At 37.6% G+C, this 23,095-nt stretch overlaps 2 pseudogenes; both read left to right on the top strand.

Moving 5' to 3' along the window:
* Nucleotides 1-4,445: 4,445 nt before the first annotated feature.
* On the top strand, nt 4,446-13,550 carry LOC143655250 (testis-expressed protein 2 pseudogene; annotated as a pseudogene).
* An 11-nt stretch (nt 13,551-13,561) lies between these two features.
* Nucleotides 13,562-14,776, top strand: LOC143655248 (testis-expressed protein 2 pseudogene; annotated as a pseudogene).
* Nucleotides 14,777-23,095: the final 8,319 nt, after the last annotated feature.

Raw genomic sequence — 23,095 nt, 5'->3', positions numbered from 1 at the left:
ACAAAATCAACAGGGAACACTCACAAATATAAAATTCATAAAAGTGTCTCATGTAACCATGGGAACGCAGAATCCAAAATCCGCAGGGAAGGCTGTGAAGCTGGTGATTCCAATGGAGGGTCTGGATGAACTCCACAGGAGAGGCTCACCAGCCGAGACAGGAAGAAACTGTCTCTTCTGAATCCTCCTTAAAAGGCTTCCAGTGATTATATTGAGCATCACTCACTGCAGAAGACACTCCCCTTGGCTGATTACAAATTGAATCATCTGTGGATGCAGCTGATGTGATCATGATTTAATTCTATGAAATGTCCTCATTGCAACAGATAGGCCAGCACTTGCCCAACCAGACAAACAGGTACCACCATTTGGCCAAGTTGACACATGAACCTGACCATGACACCATGTGCCTTTCCAGATGAGAGAGAAACTCTGACTGTGTTTGCCCTGTGCCCTTCCACTTGAGAAAGAAACCCTGAATTTCATCGGTCTTCTTGAACCAAGGTATCCTTCCCTGGATGCCTTAGATTGGACATTTCTATAGAGTTGCTTTAATTGGGATATTTTCTTGATCTTAGAACTGTAAATCAGCAACTTACTAAATTCCCCTTTTTAAAAACCATTCTGTTTCTGGTATATTGCATTCTGGCAGCTAGCAAACTAGAACACCCAACCCATCTTTTTCCTATGCTTCTTTGTCTTTTTTTTTTTTTAGCTCATTTCTCCATTTATTAGAATAACCAACATTTGCAGAGGTACAACGCACTTAAGTTTTACATGACCACAAAGTTATCACAAATCCCAAATTCTTGAGCCACAGATATTTCACTTACTCCATTTGAAGAGAAAACTTCCAAAATATCTGAGTTAGCTTGATAGACAGAGTCCCTGAATATATGGGAACTACATATTTTTAAATGCTTGTATGTCCTTCTCTAATAGTGTCTTCTTTCAATGGAATCCAGCATAAAATGGATTGAAAAGCATAAGATCATGATGCAAATGCTTTGGAGATATAGTGAAATTAATCTGAACAACATAGAAAATGATGTAGTGAGCAGAAGTTTTGTGAGGATTCACTGAGCCATTTGGAATTCCATGGCTTGTGCTGTCCATTCTGGTGTGGTCTGACTAATTTTTTCATTTGGAAACAAAGTGATTGGGTCTGTTTATCCTGTTGGCAGGGCTTCTTGTGTTTCAAAATAGACTATTCCATCAATCTGATCAATAAATCCATTCATACATCCTTCTGTTATCATTTGAGATGCTGTCTTTTCTGCCTGAGCTGCAGGAATCTCTAAAAGAGCTCTTCAAAAGTACTGTTATTATTTAATTTGCTTGCAGACAACACACTGTGTTCAATAACAGTTCTGTCCAAGATGCTGGAACCTCAGTTGTGGTTACTTTTTGGTGGGGTATTAACATAGCAGCAAATTCCTGAAGTTGATTTTCTATGATGATTCTATCTAGGTACATTTTCTCTGCATCACCTTTATTCTCTTCTACTTCATATTGTTTTTTTCCACATGCTCAGACAATGTCTGCAAGAAACCTTTTGCCATGTGAGGTAATGTGTCCGCAGGGTCTGAGGATTAGGGTACGGACATCTTTAGGGGGTCACTGTTCAGTTTACCACGGTGGGGGTTTTAACTGTGTCATTTAGAAGATTTGGAGACTGGAAGAGGAATAGGTCTTCATGATGAAAGTCAAGAGTTCATTTTGGGGGATGTTTTATTTCAAATGGCAATGAATCATTAAAACGGAGCTTTTAATGATTCATTAAAAGGGGACAAATACCATTGAATCTTAAGCTGTCTAAAAAAATTAGCACTGGAATTATTAGTCCTAGACTTAGAAAATTGAAAGATGTTTCTTTGGATGTCTTTAATTTTTTTTACATATATTTTTTTGTTTCATTTTAAACATTTTTGGGGGAAAAGTGCAAAAATTTTTATATGCCTAAATTTTTAATTTTTATGTATTTTTCTAATTCATTTCCAAAATAATGCATATTGTATATTTTTATACATTAAATTATTCTTTATATGCATGGTTAAAATAGTTAGTCCCTCTAAATATATTTCTGTTCCGACCCACATGTTTTGGTTTAGACTTGCTGAAAAATTTATAACATAAAATTAGAAATGCTTAAATTCAGTTCTTCTAATTTTACTTCTTTTTAAATTAAAATTATATATGCATCATTTAACATTGCTCAATTCTAATTTAATTACATATATTTATCTAATTATATAAATATAAAGTATATATATATTTTTTCTTGGCATGGGCAGGCTCCAGGAATTGAACCCAGGTCTCTTCATGGCAGGCGAGAATTTAGCCACTGAGCCACTGTTGCAGCGCCCTACCTATATTTTTAATTATAAATTTTAAATTAAGTTCAAACTTAGTTAAATAATTTTTTTCTATTTAATAATAAAAATGATTGAAGACTGTACTTTTCTCTGAGAATGGTTTTCAGAAAAAGTTTGTAAGCTTTGGCAGGTTTTATTATTATATTAATAAAAACTGCAATGTACATTTGGATTTATACTTTTAATTTGAATCCTAACGTATTATCTTTATTTCTTACTTAATAATGTAAACCTTTAAACCATATATACTTTGCTCTGAGAAGGTAATTTCAGTAAAAAATCCTATAAAATTTGATATTTTTTCTCATTATTTATCTTTAAAAATTTCGTAATTAACTTTCGGATTTACTCATTGTTTCAGGCATTAGATGAATTTTACCCTAAGTTCTTTTCTTTTATTTATTTATAATTTTGTTATTACATTTCATTGCCTGCATTACTTTCAATTTTAGAAATTAATTGGCCAATTTTATATAAATATTTTACATATATGGAAGAAGTTAACTCTTTTTCTTAGAGTTTGATATGCATTTGTTTATTAGAAGATAAATTTTTCTTACTCAGATGAATCTTTAGCAGGTAGTGCTTGGTTGGCTAACAAATTCCAACCAGTGCTTCCAGAACCAGTTTAATGTCTGGAAAATGGGTTGTAATGCCTGATTTCCTTTTGGAGTGTCTCAAGGGCTAGAAATGGCATTAGCAGAATTATTTGGTCATTTGACCCTAATGATCCACAGACCCCTGTGTGAACAAGATAATTTGAGGTTTTAAAAAAATGAGATAGTCTAGCCTTTACTTCAGATGTGGCGAGGAGGGACAGCATGTGACTTTTTCCTCCTCAAATTAAGAACTTAACTCTGAGCTATAGGAGATTAAATATGAAGTCTGCGCTTCCTCCTTGAGAAGTCACTGTTTCTCAGTTGATTAGTTTGTGCAGGGACAGAAGAATGAACTTAATATAATACAAAACCCATAGTCTTTCCCAGTCTGATCCTGTCTCCAATGACACGAGCCCCTTTTCTGTGAGGGCTGAAGTTTCCAGCACGTGAAGACACCCTAGTTCAGTTTGCCAGGGCTGCTGAGACAAGTGCGGCCTGTTATTGCTTCACAGTTTTGGAGGATAAAAATTCAAAATCAAGCAGATCACAAGGGACCATGCTTTCTCGCCGAGTCTGTAGTATTTTGGTGATGGCTTTAGGACAATCCTCTGTTATATGGAGACAGTGTCTCTTGGGGTCTCACCCCCCACTGACAGCTGCTTGAAATGCCTGTTTTTAAGGCATATAGATTAAGGCCCACCCTGTTTCATTTGGGCATCATCTAAGCAAGATCTCCAAGGCTCTTATTTACAAATGTGTCGACAACCACAGTACCAGCTCTTAGAACTTAAACAGGTCTTCCCTGGGGGATATGATTCAATTCCTAACAGGTCCCTTTTTCCAAACTCTAGAAGGCGGGGTTACACAAAACCCCAACACAATACTTTATGCACACAGCCTTCTTAGTTCTGAGAAATTGAGAAATAGCCCGTCGTAAAGTGCATCTTCCAATGCTATTTTCAAAGCTGAAAGAATAAACATCAGTGAGTTTCAAATGACTTGAATTATTATTTTTTTTTAATTCTGGCTTCGGCATAAATTTCTGTTCAGAGAAATCCAGCTCCACCGCATGACACTGTAAGTGTCTCAAGTTACTGTCCACTGTCTCCTCCTGAGCATATCACAGTCTTTCCAAAAATATCCTAACCTAGCTTTTCAAGGCGGAGCAGCAAGAATCTTCTAACACAATAACCTCAAGGGCTAAACATAAAAATACAAGGATGTGGTTCATCCTTATCTTTTTATGTTGTCAGGCTGGCAGGCAATATTCATTGTAGATAATGGTATCTCTCATCTACATCTAAAAGGGTACCAGTGCATTCTGAATAGAATTTTAAGTCATTCTGTCAATGACCCAATTGAATTGCAATGCTTACATCATTTTTATTTTAGTATACTAAGTTTTATTTTTAAAAATATTTTACAAAGTGTTTAGCAACAGAAAATTGAACTGAACATTCAGATGGACAAAATGAAAGAAAGTGTGGATTACTTTCTCTCAAGGGTCAGCGTCAGAAGACTTCCTGTTTCTAATCAGGGTAACGGATATGGATCATGAAACGAGTTATACATCTGTTAAATTAACTCACGAGAAAAGCTGGGAAATAAATATGTGTCTAGCAAGAAGCAGAGGCAACTGTAAATGATTTAGACCTACTGCGTACTTTTGCTCTAAAGTACCCAGCAGCTTAATATTGGTGTATATATATTATAATGGGGAAAATTGATACAAGTAGATGACAAGGAAATAGAAATGAAGAAAAGCAGAAATGTCTGGAGAGTATAGAGCTATCTAACAATCAAATTATATAAACATTAAGGTCTGTGGGCTGAATCATGCAAATTGCCTGTTTTTGTAAATAAAGTTTTATTGGAACACAGTCATGCTCATTTTTAAGTAATGTCTATGGCTATTTATATTTTGTAATAGCAGAATTGTAACAGACAACTTATGGCTCACAAAGTCTAAAATATTTACTATCTGGCCCTTATGAAAAAGTTCCTGCTTTTGAGGATGGTTTAGTACATCTAGAACAAGAAAATAAGTAACTGTAGATTCTTAAGTCAATGTTTGCTTAATTCATTGCAGATACATATCTGCTGAGAATACCTTAAGCATAACACAAGATTTTCATAGATACCTTATGTATCCTGGTTTGTTTATGAATTAAACAAGAATTTAATTATATAGATAGTAAAGCACAGCATGCCAAAGCCATTTAAAAAGAGGAAATACATAAACATATTTTAAAATAAGTTATAAATAATTGATAGTGTAACTATAAAATTAATGCATTCACATGTAAAAATATTCAAGGAATAAAGAGAGTAACAAAGTCAAAAGTAAAATGCCTTCTCCCCCTGTGGTGAAATTAAAAGAACATCGGGGTATTGTACTGTCTGTCTTTAGGTCCCTCTGTGACCAGTCCTGACACCTGCTTATACAAGATGAACAGTTTTTCCTTCTCTTCCTTGCATCCTACCCTTCTTCACAGCCCTGTAAATATCAGATACAAACTCTCCACCACCCAGTACAGCTCCAGCCTGCTAACATTATAGTGGCACAGTCCCCTGGTTCACCGTAACCTTTGCTCCCCACCTGGCTGGTTGAACCCCATGCTCCTGCCATGTTTCCCCAGGGGACCCTAATTAGTCTGCCACTCCTTTAGATTGTAGGACCTGGGAATTCTAATAATTTTTTTCCGTGCATCTCTGATGTCACTTGCCCTTTTATTCCACCCCACCTATACAAATTTCCTTACTCATTACACTCTTCTTACTCACAGATCCACTCTCTCATATAACTGTGGTTAATTTGTTTTTATTTTTCCTGCTAGACATTGTTATAGTTTTAAATATATTATTTCTAAATTTCTGTACTGTTGATTTAAAAACCATTCTCTTTTTCAAAGTGTTTCAGTACTAGACATTTGCTTTTTTTTTTTTTTTTTTTTTTTTTAAAGAAAGACAGAGAAGGAAGGAAGGATAGAAGGAAGGAAGGGAGGAAGAAAGGGAAACATCTTTAAACATTTTCTTATTTTATTATATTTTGTTTGTTTGTTTGTTTTTTACATGGGCTGGGGCCGGGAATCGAACCGGGGTCCTCCGGCATGGCAGGCAAGCACTCTTGCCCGCTGAGCCACCGCGGCCCGCCCCTAGACATTTGCTTTTTAAATTCTTTCCCCAATGTCTCTTCTACCCTATGTTCATTTATAATACATATTTTCTTTTCTTTTTGCATGGGCAGGCACCGGGAAATTAACCCAGGTTCTCTGGTATGGCAGGTGAGAATTCTGCCACTGAGCCACTGTCGAACTGCCCTTTTTTCATATTTTTAAAACTTAACATTTTCAAAAGGATTTATTGAGGTATAATTGTATATAATATTTGGATCATTAGCAATCTAAGTATTTAGCCTATATTTTGGTTTTAGGTTTGTGATGAAATTGAGAATCAATCAATAGAGTGAAATGTTATAAGTACGTAAATATTTTTCCCTGAAGAATTATCTTTTCAGCATCACATCAAGTCTCAGCATGGATTCTAATTCAAACTCAGTGTCCAGTTATTATTATTTTTGTTCGTTAGGTTTTCAAAATTCTTGGACTCATTTTCAATATTTTTTTCACTTGTCTTTCTAAGTCAAAACCCATACAGAGCTAAATATATTTTTATTTCGCCTTCAAACGTTATAGAAAGATTGGCCTGCAAATTAGTTTCAGTATAATTTTCTCTCAGAACTAACATCCAATTCTGCTGAATGGAAGTCTAATGCCAATTTAAATCTGTCTTTTGCAGGGAATTCATTTTCCTTATTGGAAATGTTCAGTTTCTCATGATTGGACTTGAAATTTCATAGTATTTTATCTAAGTGTAGTGCTCCAGCCAGCCATTCTACTTAGTCTAGGTTGGTCCTTTCAGTTAACTCTTTTAACCAGCTCTGAAAATTCTTCTTCTAATAAATCCTTCCCTCAGTTTTCTGTATTTCCTACTTTTGAAACTATCCTTAGACAAATGATGAAGTCCATGTCTCTTAGCTTATATTTTTATAGTTACATTTATATTGTTATGCTCCATGTTGTGGTGGAGATTGTTGGTATAAGCCTAATATCACCAACTCATTCCTCATCACTATCTATTTTATATATATTCCAATTACTGGTAATGTTTTATCTTCTGATTGCTATTTTTCTAAATAGTCCATGTTGATTTTATATGTGCATTATCTTCTTAAATATTACTGGCATAACTAATTAGAATTAATTGAAAGTTTTTTCTTTTTTGTCCTTGGGTGTTAGTTCATCTTGGCCCTCTTTCTTTTTTTTTAAATAACTATATCTATTAATAGGGGTAGTTGGTACTATTTTATTTATAAAAGCTTAGGACTGACAGACTTTGTCCCTCCACTGTTGCCAAAGTAAGGAATGCTTTTACTTTGGGTAGAGAAATTAACAGCTCGGGTTTCAGTCAGACTAGCCACATTTCAAGTGTTCAATAGCCATCCTAAGAGCACAGTAAAAGAGCATTTCCATCATTACAGAAAGTTCCATTGGACAATGCTGGTCTACAGTTTTCACTGATCTAGTTAATTCAATTAATTCCATAACAAAAAAATATATGACTGTGCTAGTTTGAAGGGGTTGTGTACCCCAGAAAAGCCATGTCCTTTAATCTTGATTCAATATTGTAGGGTGGAAACCCTTTTGATTAGGTTATCTCCAAGAAGATGTGGCATGCCCAATTGTTGGTGTGTCCTTTTAGTTAGATGGAGAAGTGACTCTGGCCATTCAAGGTGGGTCTTGATAAGTTGACTTGAGTCCTTTAAAAGGGACAACATTTTGAAGAAACTGTAGATGCAGAGGCTTGGAGAACAGTTGCTTCAGAGCTCACAGGGACATAGATATTTGGGGATGCTCATAGTGCCGACAGAGAGAACAGAGGCCTAAATAGGGATGTGTCAAGATGCAGAACCCAGCAGATGTTGCCATGTGCCTACCCGTGAGATGTTAAACAAGCCAGAATCCAGAGTTGTGCCCCAGAGGGGTTAAGTGAAGTCCCACAGATGTTTAAAGAGGAAACCACTGGCATCAGAAGCTGGAAGCAGCAGAACTGGGAATAAGCACCAGCAGATGCCAGCAATGTGCCTTCCCAGCTCACAGAATCAGATTTTCTGGAGTGAAGATGACCCCTTGGTACCTTAATTTGGACATTTCTATGGCCTTAAAATTGTAAGTTGCATTGCAAGTTGCAACTTAATAAATTCACTTTGTAAAAGCTACTCCATTTCTGGTATATTACATTCTTGGGGGCTTACTGGTTCTAGTTTGCTAACTGGCAGAATGTGATATACCAGAAATGGAACAGCTCTCTTTTTTTTTTGGCTTGGGCAGGCGCCAGGAATCAAGTCCTGGTCTCCAGCTTGGTAAATTCCTGCCACTAAGCCATCGTTGCACTGCACTTTTAAAAATAATTTTTTTGGAAGAGCTTTTAAAAAGAGAAATTTAATAAGTTGCTAGTTTGCAGCTCTAAGGCTGTGAAATTGTCAAATTAAAACAAAGCTATAGAAATGTCCAATCTAAGGCACCCAGGGAAAGATACTGTGCTGGTCTGAATCTGTGGTGGACCCCAGAAAAGCCATGCCCTTTATTCCTCATTCAATATTGCTGGGTGGAAGCATTTTGATTATTTCCATGAAGATGTGACCCACCCAATTGTGGGTGGTAACTTTTGATTAGATGATTTCCATGGAGGTGTGTCTCCACCCACTGAAGGTGGAGTTGCTTACTAGAATCGTTTAAATGAGGAAACATTTTGGAGAGAGCATCTTTTTGATAGAGCCACAAGAAAGCCAGCAGATGCTGCCATGTTCGCCATGTGCCCTATCAGCTGAGAGAGAAATGTTGAACGTCATCAGCCTTCTTGAACCACGGTATCTTTCCCTGTATGTCTTAAATTGGACATTTCTATAGACTTGTTTAGTTGGGACATTTCCTCAGCCTTAGAAATGTAAACTGGCAAATTATTAAATTCCTTTTTTAAAAAAGCCATTCTGTTTCCTGTATATTGCATTCTGGCAGCTAGCAAACTAGAACAGATACCTTTTTGGTTCAAGAAGGTCAGTGATGTTCAGTATTTCTCTCTCGGCTGGAAGGGCACATTGTGAAGTCTGCTGGCTTTTTCTTCCAGCTTCTTGTTTCATGAAGCTCCCCTGGGGACCTCGTCCTTCTTCATCTCCAAAGGTCTGGTGGATTCTGTGGTTCATGAAGCTTTCTGAAGCTTTCTCCAAAATACTTCTTCTTTTATAAGATTCCAGTAAACTAATCAAGGCCCATGTTGAATGGGCAGGGACACACCTCGATCTAATCAAGTTAAATACCCATAATTGATTGAGTCACATCTCTGTGGAAAGAACCTAATCAAGTTTCCAACCTATAGTACTGAATAGGGATTAGAAGAAACCCTTGTTCTCACAAGACTGATTAGGATTAAAACATGTCTCTTCTAGGGCACACAAATCCTTTCCAACCAGCACACTTGACAATTTAACTTACTTCGGAAATCTGTATATGAGTGGCTTGTATCATTTCTAGACTACAGCATTTAAAAGCATTGTGTATGAGTCTCTGTATTCTCTTCCCTTGGTTCAGTGTATCTTGCAGGTTTATTTTGAGCTGGTGGCAGCATTAGGTGGTAAATCCTATCTTGGTTTGAGTCCCTGAATGACTTAGATCAGAGTGTCATTTCTGACTTAGACACAAATGAATGAGTGGGAAATGATTCTTCACTGTTTTAAGCCATTAAAATTTTGAGGTGCTTGCTAACCAACATAATATAGTTTATCCTGATTAATACGCTATCATATATATTCAACTGTTTCTTCGATTTCTCACTTTCTAATGTTTTTCATGCTATACAGAAATTTTTAATAAGAATATAATCAAATTGTTTAGTTTCTTCTGGTATGTCTCTGGGCTTCAGTCATGATGACAGAGTTCATTGTTTTGAGAAAATAAACAAGTTCTTAAATTTTCTTATGGCACCTCATGATTTTCTGAATTTTCCTATTTTATTAAAAAAAAACATTCCCATTTGCTTATTGTGCTGGTTTGAAAGGATGTATGTACCCTAGAAAAGCCATGTTTTCATCCTAAAGAATCTGGTGGGAGCAGCAGTTTCTTCTAATCCCTATTCAGCACTAGAGGTTGGAAACTTGATTAGGTTATCTCCGCAGAGATATGACTCGATTAATAGTGAGTATTAAGCTTGATTAGGTGGAGATGTGTCTCCACATATTCTACGTGGGTCTTGATTAGTTTACTGGGATCCTATAAAAGAGGAGACATTTTGGAGCGAGTTCCTTTTTGGGGATGAGGAGAGGGCCACAGAGCCATGACAGAAGGACGAGAGAACCACGGCGTCCACCAGCCAGCGACCTTGGGAGATGAAGAAGGAGAACACTGCCGGGGAGCTTCGTGAAGCCGGAGGCCTGGAGAGGAAGCTGGTAGGCGTTGACATGTTCACCATGTGCCTTCTCAGTGGAGGGAAAAACCCTGAACTTCATCAGCCTTCTTGAATCAAGGTAATCGTTCCCTGGATGCCTTAATTTGGACATTTTTATAGACTTGCTTTAATTTAGTAGACCTAGCAACTTACTAAATTCTCCTTTTGAAAAGCCATTCTGTTTCTGGTATATTGTATTTCGGCAGCTAGCAAACTAGAACACTTATCGATATACCTGTGATAAATTATCTAAGTATTATATTGGAATTGTATTAAATTTATAAATGAATTTAAGATAAATTGACATGTCTATTGTATCAATCTAAGACTATCATACATGTCTCTCAAGTACTATCTTCTTTTATATCCTTTAGTTATTTATGTTATTAATATATTGATTCTGTAAAATTTCTATTACAGTTCTAGATTTTTATGTTTTTTATCCTCTTGTCATTAATTACCATTTTTGATTAACCATCTGTGACATTCCTTCCAGCAGCAGCCGCAATGGCTTTTGCAGTCATCTTAAGATTATCCGGCCTTCAAATTTACTTCAAATATCAATATAACCAAACATAATTGGTCTGATCTTCTATTTTCCTTTTCACCGAAAATTTTTCCTTTAACACTTACCCATTCTCTCTTGCCATCCTACCTCAGAGAAAGTTATGTATCATCTGATTTTCAACACGAATTATTTTTCCCCAACTCATAATGGAAGCCACTCTTCATCAAGTTCCAGAAAAATGACCAGCTTTTTCCTGGTCTGTGTTTTTTTTGTGTGTGTGTGCTATTGAGTTTTCCTTCTATTTTTAGGTCCTTCCCCTTGGATATCAAACAAATACACATTTTTCAGAGTCACAAAACTGCTATGCTTTCACTTGCCTCTTTTCTGTGCATTCAGTGAAAAACTTCCAAAAACCATAACTCACATACTTCCATTTTCTTACCATTTTGTTATTCCTCAATCTTTAGTAGTATGAATTATGTTCTCATCATCATAATAAATTGTACTCTCAAATCATCAGTCATCTGAGCTTTCACATTGAAGGTCTTTTGAAATCCTTCAGTCTTTGACTATCTTTAACATTTCTGTTGATTACTCTTTCCATTTAGAAAACCAGTTCTATACAGTTTTGGATCTTTTCTAGGTTCTGATGATTTCCTTTCATTCAGAATTTTATGTTGGGCTTTCTCTCTCTCCTATCATTAGTGATTTGATCCTATTTTAACACTTAACTGTCATTTTTGTGACAATGAAACAGATTTTTCTGCTAAATTCTGATATGAATGAAAATCTGCATTTGTTTTAACAGCACAATATTTGATACCCACAAAAATTTCAAATTTAATCCATAAACAAATTATTTTCTTTTCAATATCTGATATTTATTTAGCTTATTTCTGTTCTCTAAAGGCTAGCACTATTTGGCTTGATTTTAACTGTTCATACTTTCCAGAATATTTTGAGTTGACTATAGACCAAGTCTAGGCATTTGGGATACTGAGAATAAAAAACAAACTAACTAAAAAGGCAGTCTTTTATTCTCAGAATTAGCAAGAAAAACAGATATACAAATTCTGGGATACAATGAAAGCAGGGTAGGTTTGGAGACTATAACCACATGATTACAAAGCTTCTGAGAAAACTTATGGTGTATAGCTAAAATCCACCTGTTTGAAAAGTGAAAGAAGGATGCATTATGCCACCATCTCACATGTTTCACTGGATAGGACTGTACCACTTGTTGTTAGCTCTTCCAAAACTATGAATTATACTTCTATAGCTATCCCCTACCTATGTGCCTGAGAAGCCTTGGAGTGGAAAGAAAGACACACAGGCGACCATACCTGGCATGCTAGTTACACTTACAGGAAGCTGTACTATGCTGAGCAAATATGCAGAGAGCTGGTTACATAGCCAAGGCTAAAACAAAATGACTGAATGTGAGGAGTGTCTGCAGGTGGGGCAGGAGCGCTGGCACAGTACAGTAAGGCAGCTAGTAGATCTGGAACCCGAGCCCTTGTGAAGCTGGCAACAACAAATCTGAATGATAGGCATACTGCAAAGACCATTGATATGCCAAACCATCAGCCTGCAAAGTGCAGGTACAGAGGTCCATGTCCCGATACTCCATTGCCATTCACTTCTTGACATCCGGGGAAGAGGATGCATTCAGAGAGTATCTTGAGCAGGGGCTGGACAACCAAAGCATCATAACAGGGCTTGAAACCAAGGAAGACCTCTGTCTTGAACCAGGCATCCATGACGCCTCTGGTCCCGTTGTCCTTCCTGTCCTGGCATAGGTACTGTTGGTGTCCCAATCTCCTGCCATTTTGCTCATTTCCGAGAACACTGTAAAGCTGCTGGAGTCCCCTCCTCTGACAGCCCAAGTATTAAGTACAGTGTCAGTGCTATGGCTCTGTCCCCAGGGTCATCTTCATCGGGCCCCTTAGCTAGCTCCCCCAGTGTGTCCTCCCTTATTGAGCAGAAACTCAGTTCTTTCTCCCCATCATACTCTGCTTCCAAGTCTCCTGTCTTCTCATCTAGTGTGTCATCCTCTACCCTTTCCAGTGCAAAACTGTTCATGAGCCTTGTGCAGTCCCTGTTAACAGAGGTGGAGTTAAAAGAATCCCCACACCCTCCAAGGGACAGGCGCATGATGAAGACATAAGTCAAGTTTCTGTCCACAGATACTTCTGATCAGGAGTCAGATGCTGTGTCCTATAAGCCACCTGATTCCAAACAGAATTTACAGCTGTTCAAACATTTACACAGCCATAAAATACAGGTGGAAATTCCAAAACTGCACCTTCTTACCCACTCACTGCTTATTCTTAGATACTCACTCCTTTCTTTAAAGTGCCTGAAATGGAAGCTAAAATTGCATACCCTAAAGGATGCCTTTCAGAAGTTATAGATGAGCTTTTCTGCCTCCTTAGTAAAATTATAGCGGAAGAAAGTGGCAGCCAAAGACCCAAAGTCTTATTTTCAAGTGTTTCTGAGGCCTCCAATCTGTCCAGCTTGAATCGCCCCTTGGAAAGCAGTAACAACTACAGCATCAAAGAAGAAGTGTGTTTAGCAGATTTATTCTGGCATCTAAATTGAAGTCAGAAATCAAGAAGGCACCTGGTATCTCTGGAAATAAAGTTGGGGTACTGCCCCCACACAGCAGACACAACAGCCCCTCTGGGCACCTGGCCCACAGCCACAGCAGCAGCAAAGGCAATAAGGAGGAGATCATGTCCCAGCCAAAGCAGAAGGAGCTGGTGGGCAGTGTGTGACAGAAGATGCTTCTGGGCTGCAGCCTGTAGTAGGCCTGGTGTGTCCCCCAAGAAAACCAAAGCTCCCAGCAGAGTCCAGTGCACAGTGTGGAGAGCAGGCACAGGACTGGGAAAAAGTTGCCAGCAGCTCCACGCTCTGGGGAGGAAGAATAGGAAGACTGGGTGGATGCTTTGCTTGGAAGAATATTTTTGGGACTTATTAGGTGAAAAAATACTGGTCTGATCTGGCTTCTGAGAACATCCAAATGATACTCAGCAGAATAAAGCTCCCCTACTTTATGAATGAGCTAACTCTGATGGAACTTGACATGGGGGTGGCTGTGCCAAAAATCCTTCAGGCTTTCAAGCCTCATGTTGGTCACAAGCACGTTGGGTCAATCTGGAAAGTTCCTCCAGTGGGTATTTTCTGAGGACTCTTGAAACCAAAATGAATTTGACCAAACGAGTAGCAGGCCCAGACCATACTGTCTGCCCAGCAGCAATGAGGTGTCCTCACAGGACCGAGACTCACACGCTGGCCTAGTGGGCAGAGAAGAGCTAACCCCAGGGTCCAACGGATATGTTGGAGGTCATTGAACAAGTGAGATGACAAGATCTGTAGATAGAATCACCAAGTCAAAATCTTTTCAAAAGGCAACTGAGACAGAGTTCATTAAAAAATAAGATTGAAGAAGTTTCCAATATGTCACTGCTGCTAACAGTCCAAGTACAAGAATGTAGAGGCCCCTACATTTGTTGAATGTTGCTGGTCAACATTCCTCCCCCCGTGACTGACTGAATGTGGTATGGTTTCTGGAAACCACCATATGTGGAGCTGAAAGCTCAACCAAAACTTGGAGAGAGAGAAATGACTTTAGTTCATGTGACAGGCTGGATAGAAATGAAACTGGTGCAAGAGTTTCATGAGTTTTTGTCATGCCAAACATGGATGATGCTTATATCCTTATAATGCACTCAGCCCTGGACATGTGCTCTACTTCCTGCCTCCTAAAAATACCCACTTGTGTAGACTGCTGAGCTGCTGTGATGATTGAAGATGTGACATTCCCAGTGTTAGGAGATCTAGCCTCCAGGTGTGGGGTTCTTGGCTGCTGTCTGTGTTAATTGTAACTAATACTGAATGCTTTCTTGAGACATACATAAAAATGTCAAGTACTGCCCATAGATTGGATTGTTCCTGTAATATAGATGGGGTGGGGACAGAAAGCTGGAGCCACAGTCTTTCTATCTGGCATTTCCTGTCTGCTCTTGTAAATTTTATACAGGAATGCAAATGCTTTGTTAATCTAATTGGTTTGGGGTAATCCTGTGAGCAGTTTCCTTTTCTGATAGCTAAAATGGTGACCTGTTGTCATCCTGAGATTCTGGACCAAAAGTCTGCTCAACCCCAAACATTACACATCTAAAAATTAACATGACCTTTCCTTAATGCTGGTAACTTTATTTTGTGCGTTTGTATCGCCTCTTTTTTTTTTTTTTTTTTTTGCATGAGCAGGCACTGGGACTCGAACCCAGGTCTCTGGCACGGCAGGTGAGAACTTTGCCACCATACCACCTTTGTCACCCTGTGCGTTTTTATCAGAATGTTAGTTTACTCCTGCTCATTGTGCAATTTTCTTTGAGAAGTAAACTTCACACAAATTTTTGTTCAAAACTACATTCAACATCAAAATTACCTTGAGTATTTTTTGATAACTTACATCTGTGGAAAAAACTAAAAGTGGTTTTTTAAACACTACCTTGCCTCAACATGACTTTGAAGAAATTAATATATTGAGAAAAATGTATTTGAACCCTTCCTGAATTATTTCAATTGTACCGTTAAAACATTTGACTTAAATTATTTGACAATTCCAGTCAGTGTACTGTTCTGATTTTTCATTTGTGTAGGCTGATTTGCCTGTCAAGAATCCATACATCTTGTTCATTGGTTTAATTGTTGTGCAGTAACTAAAAGCAAAGGACTAGATGCATCACTGTGTAGACTATACAACTGTGCTCTGTTGCACTTACTCAAATATTATGTGGGAATTTACAATGGCTTGCATTGTTTCACAAAATAAATATCGCATGTCAAAAACTAAAAGAAAAAAAAAATGACTGAATAGAATGTGAAGTAGCACATACACCCATATCTGGTTGTAATCATCCTACATTCAATAGACCATTTACCAATCTGATCTGTAATTCCCCACTTAATGGTTTTGATCAGCCTAATTTTTACTTTAGAAGTCCCTTCTCCTAATCCCATCCATCCTTCAATTCCCAATTCAAATAATCCCTCCTTGAACTTTTCCCAATTAAAGAGAAGCAGTCTCTTTCTAACTTTTATACCCCAAACTGGATTTATCATGACTCTTGAAATGAATCTTTGTTAAAGACAAGAGTATTTTTCTCTTCTTTTGTAGTGTTTGCTAATATCTCAACTGAGGAGATAGGAAAAAATTGTCATGATGATTTTATGCCTATGATATGCTATTAAGTCTGAGTCTCAATTTTTTCATCTATATAATAAGGGATAATCATATCTACTTCATTAGGTTATTTTAAGTTTTAAATAAGATACTGTAAGTAATATGCTTGCACAGAATAAAAATGCCCTATAAATGTTAACTTTCTTTCCACTCACAAAGCCACAGTAGAGATTAGTACTCTAGTATGCTTATATTCTTTTTTTATGTTCCATTCTAGCTATTAATTGCAAATTTGGTGTCTACAGCTAAACAGTGCTTTGCTCTCCATTAAGGATAATACTTTTTTTTTTTTCAGTTTGTCTCATTGCCCTGGTTGACACTGAGAACCATACTGCAATCATGGCTAGAGGATGGTGGGGAGGGGAAGCCTTGGGATGAAGCTGGTGTGAAGCAGGCAGAGCAAAAAGACAAAAAGATCCAGTCTTTGAGAATGTGACGAGCCAATGTATTGTTTTTTCTTTTGAGCTTGCTCTACCACTGAACTTTCTAATTTTGCATTTCCTCATTGTATTTCCTCATTGCTCAGACCTGATAGATTTGCGTTTTCTCTTTCTCACTGTTATAATAACCTAGAGTACTTGATTACTGGACTTGGCTTTAGTAGTGTTTATTCTCATCCTTTATCTCTCGCTCTGCCTCTGGCCCTTCCATGATATTTAGGCATTGGCTAAATATTAAACCACAGGAAACACAATAGCCTCAGAGAAACATGACCGACATGCAGCGTGGGACAGCTCAAGGTCTTCCCGCTGTGCACAGCATTGGTCTGCTCTCAAGTCTCCCCTCAGCCTCTGAAGTTTTACATCCCTGGAGGCGGCTGTCCATATGTTCACCTTGATTTCCAACCTGCAGTTTCCAGGCATCTGCTATATTACAACTTTAAATTCTCAGTAGTGATTTCATTTTTGGAAAGATAAATAAAACTCTGCCCCTCATTAAGCTAGAATGTAGTTGCACTACAAAAGAACTTGCATATAGGTATATTATAAGACTCCAAAAGAGCTAAGGGGATTAGAAACTTTCAAATGCAGTTAGGAGGTGAGCAATCAGCTGGTGTTCATGTGTGCTTATTGTCCATTCTGAGAACAATAAAGTAGACAGGTCCTCTCCTCCAAGAGAAAAGGAAATTTCAAAAATGCATAATTAGTTTTGCTCCATCTGGGACTCTTCTGTCTTCATAACCCCAGGAAGTATGTCATGAGGTACGTAGGAGAACACTGGCATGTGCAGCAAAGAGCTGTAGATGTTCCACAACCCCACACAAGTCAATTCTTTATGGACTCTTCCTTTCTGCAAAGTTCCAAACTTGCTCTATTGCAGTACCTGATTAGACAACAGTGCTGGCAACCTTCCCTGGCTGACCTTCCTTTCCTTGGTTAACGTCTTCTGTCAGTGCACTTGAGTTATCAAAATGGTAGAAAAGTATTATGTCAATACTTCTTCCAGTATAAAACACTGACCATGCAAAGGCTATGGAAAATTGTTTTCTAACTAAATGCTGGCAACCTGGTCTTATAGATTAAGACCAGGTCTCATCGCAGAGCACTGAAGCAGCAAATTTAAAAGGCGGCAGATAGAACATAGACTATTTGGCAACAGAGATAAAACAGTTCATTACCTGGCTAATGTTAGCATTTTCCTCGTTTAGAGCAAGTGTGAAGTTACAGATAATAAAATGACACTTATTAAACGGTGGACATTTCAAAAGAAATGTTGCTTTTAAAGAAATTTCTCTTCTGTTCCTGGAAATAAAAAAAGAAGGGGGAGTGATTATGCCAGGTATAAATCTCACAGGCAGAAAATATAGAGGGAGGAACGAAAGTCTACCTCCAATTCTATGATTTATTGACAATGGAAATCTGACAAAGTTATTTTCCTCCTCCCAGAGATGTAATTTTCAAATTTATTGGGTGGAAATTAAAGCACCTGTCTTACCCACCTTACAGGGTTGTGGCAAAAAAGAAATGGGATTGTTTTTTAAATAAATTCTAAGGCATAATAATTAAAAAGACATAATATTTAATTTAACCTGGCCTCTCAAAGTTATGAGGAACTTCAGAAACTATATAGTCCATCAATCCATCTGAATTTCTAAATTTAGATTCCCATACAGCTTTTTGCCAAGGAGTTTTTCTGCTTGATGTTGAACACATCCTACGCCATTGAATTCACAGCTTTTTTTTTTTGAGCCCAGTCTCTGCTTTCTGAAGTGAGCTTCATCAACTGACACACAAAACCTGGTAGGTAAAGTGTTCAAGTCTTAGTTTGTGGTTTTTCAAATACTGAAAGGTTGTTTAGTCTCATATTTAACTGCCTCATTTGCAAAAGCGTGATAAAAATACTAAGCATGGCATAGGGTTATCATGAGTACAAACATTCTTTACAGATATGAGTTATCCTTCTGAAGTGAGAATTCACTTTTACCTTACTGTAAGTTACTCTTTTTGTTAACTGTACACATGCAATTATAATGCGTTCCTGCTCAAGTTAATATATGATATTTATATCATCTTAAGTACCATTTATAGATGTACCATTCATAAATACCACCCTTTAATAATGTTAGTTATTCCATTAGCATTGGGAGCAAATAAGTGGTTACACACGAAGTCTGAAATCCCCTTAATAGCTTAATTAAACACTACTGTGCATTCTTGAAAACCCAATACAGCAAACAAACAATCAAAAGGGTTTAGACTTTGATGACCTTCAGCAAGCCATAGAATAGAGCATACGCTTGTAACCTTTAGAATATTTTCAAAAGGGACTCCTAAAATTGCTCGACATGACTAGGCATGGGGTGGAATTATCTAACATTGTAGAGACAATGAATCTTTTCATCTTTCCACCTACCTCTCGCCTTCCTCCTGATTCTCTGTAATCACTCAGACTTCCCACTCCCTTCTCCGCACCCCAGGACAGGCATTTCTCTTGTGCTGCATTAAGGGCCTTGGCTACTTTAACGGGCATTCGTTTGGCACTTTGACAAATCAAACTAATTCCGAAGTCCTCATTCATATACTTATCTATAAAATAGTGACAGTAACATCATAGATTGATTTAAGGATTACATGAGAAAATCCATACAAAGCGTTTAGCACACAGTCTCAAACTCACTAAACATTCAATACTTTTTAGATGTAGTTATAGTAAGATACAATTTTATATTATGCTTTCAGAAGTTAGAGCTCCAAATAGAAATCATTTCAGAGCCAGAGCACTTGGATTTGAAACCTGGCTTTATCAATTACTGGATGTGTGGCACCAGATATTATTTCAGCTCTGTGACTTTCAGTTTTCATATATGTAAAACAGGCAAAATAATAGTACCTACCTCATAGTGTTTTTGTGAAGATTAAGTGAGAAAACTCCTACAAAAGATCTAGTACAAAAAATACTCATACTAAATAAATATTGGTCATTTGTTATTGTAATATTTAGGAACAATTTTTAATGTGCTCTTTAGACATGAGATATTAAAAATAAAAAAGTCTGATATTTTATATTTTAAGACATACTTACTCTGACCCCTAATAAAATGTGTACAAAGAATGATATTCAAAACTGTAGAAGAAATTGGCATTGCAATTAGGATAGAAATTTCACTAATCTGAACATAACCTCTTTCCTTCTCAGTCCTCTATTCATGCTTCCAGATACTGAAACTCAGAATAGCATTTTCCCATCAGCTGATTGAGCTTGGTAAGGAATGACATAGGTCCTAGTGTATTTTTGTGGGGTGGAGAAATTGGTTCAAGATCTCTAATTTCCAAACATGTTCCATCTCCATCCAGCAACTCCCATCTATTGAGAATGTGATTTAAAATGTCATTAACTTATCATCGCATAAGTGTTTTAGGAATGGTATGTTTCTTCTTTTGCTGAATTGGTTGAACAGGCAAAGAATATGGAATGACACATTCATTCACTTTACATTAACTCCTACCTAATATATGGTATTACTAAATTTTTCTATTGAAATCAAATTACTTTCATCTTGTATCTGCCATCAACCCCACTTCTTTGTGATACAATAGGAGCAAGAGGTTGTGAACTGTGTAGTGTGCTCTGTACTCTCCTTACCTTATTTGTGTGGAATGGGTAGCCCCTATCAGCTGGGCAAATAGAAATGTAAGGATGATTTTAAAAGTGAAATTGGGCTGCATAGTAGTGACACAGTAATAGACAACTCAGTACCACTGCTAATATTTATTCCATAATTTGTCAAAGCTCACAACTGGATCCTGACTTATTTTCTTAAAAACTCCCAGTAATATTTTAAATATTTGTTAAATATTTTCAATTTTTTGAATTGTGTGAACATTCCTTTTTGGTACAAAACAGAACAAACAAGATTTTTAAAAACATGCAACAGAGGCTTCATTACTTAAACGTAAACATTTGAGAGATATTTATGCAAGCAGTATATAAACAATTTATATTTATTGGGGATTGAAGCATGTCCTCCAAAAAAACCATATTCAACTCCTAATCTCTGGTCCTGTAGGTATAAAACCATTTATTAATAGGCTCTTTGGATATGCTAAATTAGTTAAGTTGATGCCAGAATGAAGGTGGGCCTTAATTCAATGACTAAAGTTCTTATAATAACTGAAAACAGAAGCAGAAGCCAGAGAGAAAGAGAATTCACCATGTGACAAGGTAGACCAGAGTTAGCTGCAGACTCCAGGAGGAAGGCTGGCCTGGAAATATCTTGTTGTTGGACTTCTTGACTCCAGAAGTGTGAGGCAATAACCCCCTGCTGTTTAAGCCAACAAGGCTGTGACATTGGCAGCCCTGACAAAGTAAGAAAATATTTAATTAAGTTATTTGTTCCAGTTTGCTAGCTGCCGGAATGCAACACATCAGAAATGGATTGGCTTTTAATAAAAGGGGATTTATTTTGTTAGTTCTTCAGAGGAAAGGCAGCTAACTTTCCACTGAGGTTCTTTCTTACGTGGGAAGGCATAGGATGGTCTCTGCTGGTCTTCTCTCCAGGCCCCTGGGTTCCAACAACTTTCCCCAGGGTGATTTCTTTCTGCATCTCCAAAGGCCTGGGCTGAGCTGCAAGCGCTGAGATGAGGTATGCCGAGCTGCTTAGGCTATGCTACTTTGAGTCTCTCATTTAAGCACCAGCCAATTAAGTCAAATGTCATTCATTGCAGCAGGCACGCCTCCTAGCTGACTGCAGATGTAATCAGCAACAGATGAGGTTCACATACCATTGGCTCATGGCCACAGCAACAGAACTAGGTGCCTTCACCTGGCCAAGTTGACAACTGAATCTAACTACCACATATACCAATGTATTATTAATGCTGTATATCAAGATCTTAGCCTATTATTTTATATATACTTAGTCACTGGACACAAGGATGATTTTTAGGAGAACTTCCTGTTTATGATTATAAAAGATTGTTTCTAGTTTTCTTTAAATCATACTTGTCATTTCTCTGGCAGCTCAGCATCTGAAAAAAAAACCAGCTATAGTTAGGCAATTGCTGCCATTCACTTATTTACAAATTAAACAGTTTATTTAATAAATATTTGGAGTATATTTATATATATGTATGCTATTTGAATATCTGGCATACAGTGGTAAAAAAAAATAAGCGAAGTGACTGCTTTCATTGAGCTTTCATTCTAGAGGATTATAATATGAAAACAGAGCCTAGCACCCATTATAAGAAAAAGAAAGTTACTGACTTCTGGGGAAATTTGTAGAGTAGGGAGTAGAACTCACTCATCCTCCAAAAACAGCTGGTGCGCTGTCTGAAAAACTTGTTCTGGAGCTCGAGAGGCCAGTAGAGCACTGTATAACATCCAGGAAAGGGGGATGAAGAGACTGAGAAACTGCTGTAAAAAGCTTGAGTAACTCACTTTGCAGCAGCAGTTGGCACCCATCCCCCACTTTTGAGGCCAGCAGTCTTGAGAATAATCCCTGGCTGGCTCCTGCAGATGGAGGGATCACGAAAGTCCCCACCCCCAAGAACAAGTGGTGGCATGGCCGACTGCTGATCATGACTCTTGATTAGCAAATTTAGATTGCTGGGTCCCTGCTTGGCTCTGCTGTTTCATACCACCACAAACAGGGACTGGCATGGCCATTGTTTCAACCCCACCCCTTAAAGGAATGGAGATGGTGGAGGTTTACAAACACAGTACCTCCTTAGTGCTGTGGGAAAGAGTTGCTGCAGTGTGCCATCTTCAGGTCAGGGCAGGAAATGTCAACTCAGGGAGTCATCAAAAAGGCAGTTTGGCATTTTTCTTGACCGTTTCCGAAGACTCTTTGGAATGTTCTGTATCCTCTTTGTTTAGCTGGGAAATACTAACTAGGAAAATCCTTGTCTGGGATGACCAGAATTCTCCCTGAATTTGCCCTCCAGATAAAAGCAGCTAGAGGAAATGAATGGGGATTGAAACAAACAAACAAACAAACAAACAAACAAAAAACAGCTGTACAGGCAAAACAAAAACAAACAGAATAGATCATTATTTCCAGAAAAGAAACAGAAGAAAGGAAACTGGGTGTGAAAGGAAACCTGGGTGTGAAACAGTTGCACAAATAACATAATCATAAAAATTGTACCACACACCCAGGGCAAAAATCATGAGGAAGAGCTTGATAAATCTGATCAATTAAACGTGGGCAACTTAAAGTCTAGAATAAGTTAAAGCAAGTGTCAAAAAAAAAGCATTAACACTAAGACAACTAATAATAAAAATCTAAACATGGGCAACTTAAAGTCTAGAATAAGTTAAAGCAAGTGTCAAAAAAAACATTAACACTAAGACAACTAATAATAAAAATCTAACGAGAAAGAGAAACTGACTTTCAGAATTAACTCATCGAGATAATCAG

The sequence above is a fragment of the Tamandua tetradactyla genome, chromosome 14, assembly GCF_023851605.1.
Source record: "Tamandua tetradactyla isolate mTamTet1 chromosome 14, mTamTet1.pri, whole genome shotgun sequence".
Lineage (NCBI taxonomy): Eukaryota > Metazoa > Chordata > Mammalia > Pilosa > Myrmecophagidae > Tamandua > Tamandua tetradactyla.
The sequence above is the reverse complement of the archived record's forward strand: the minus strand, read 5'-3'. Positions and strand labels throughout refer to the sequence as shown.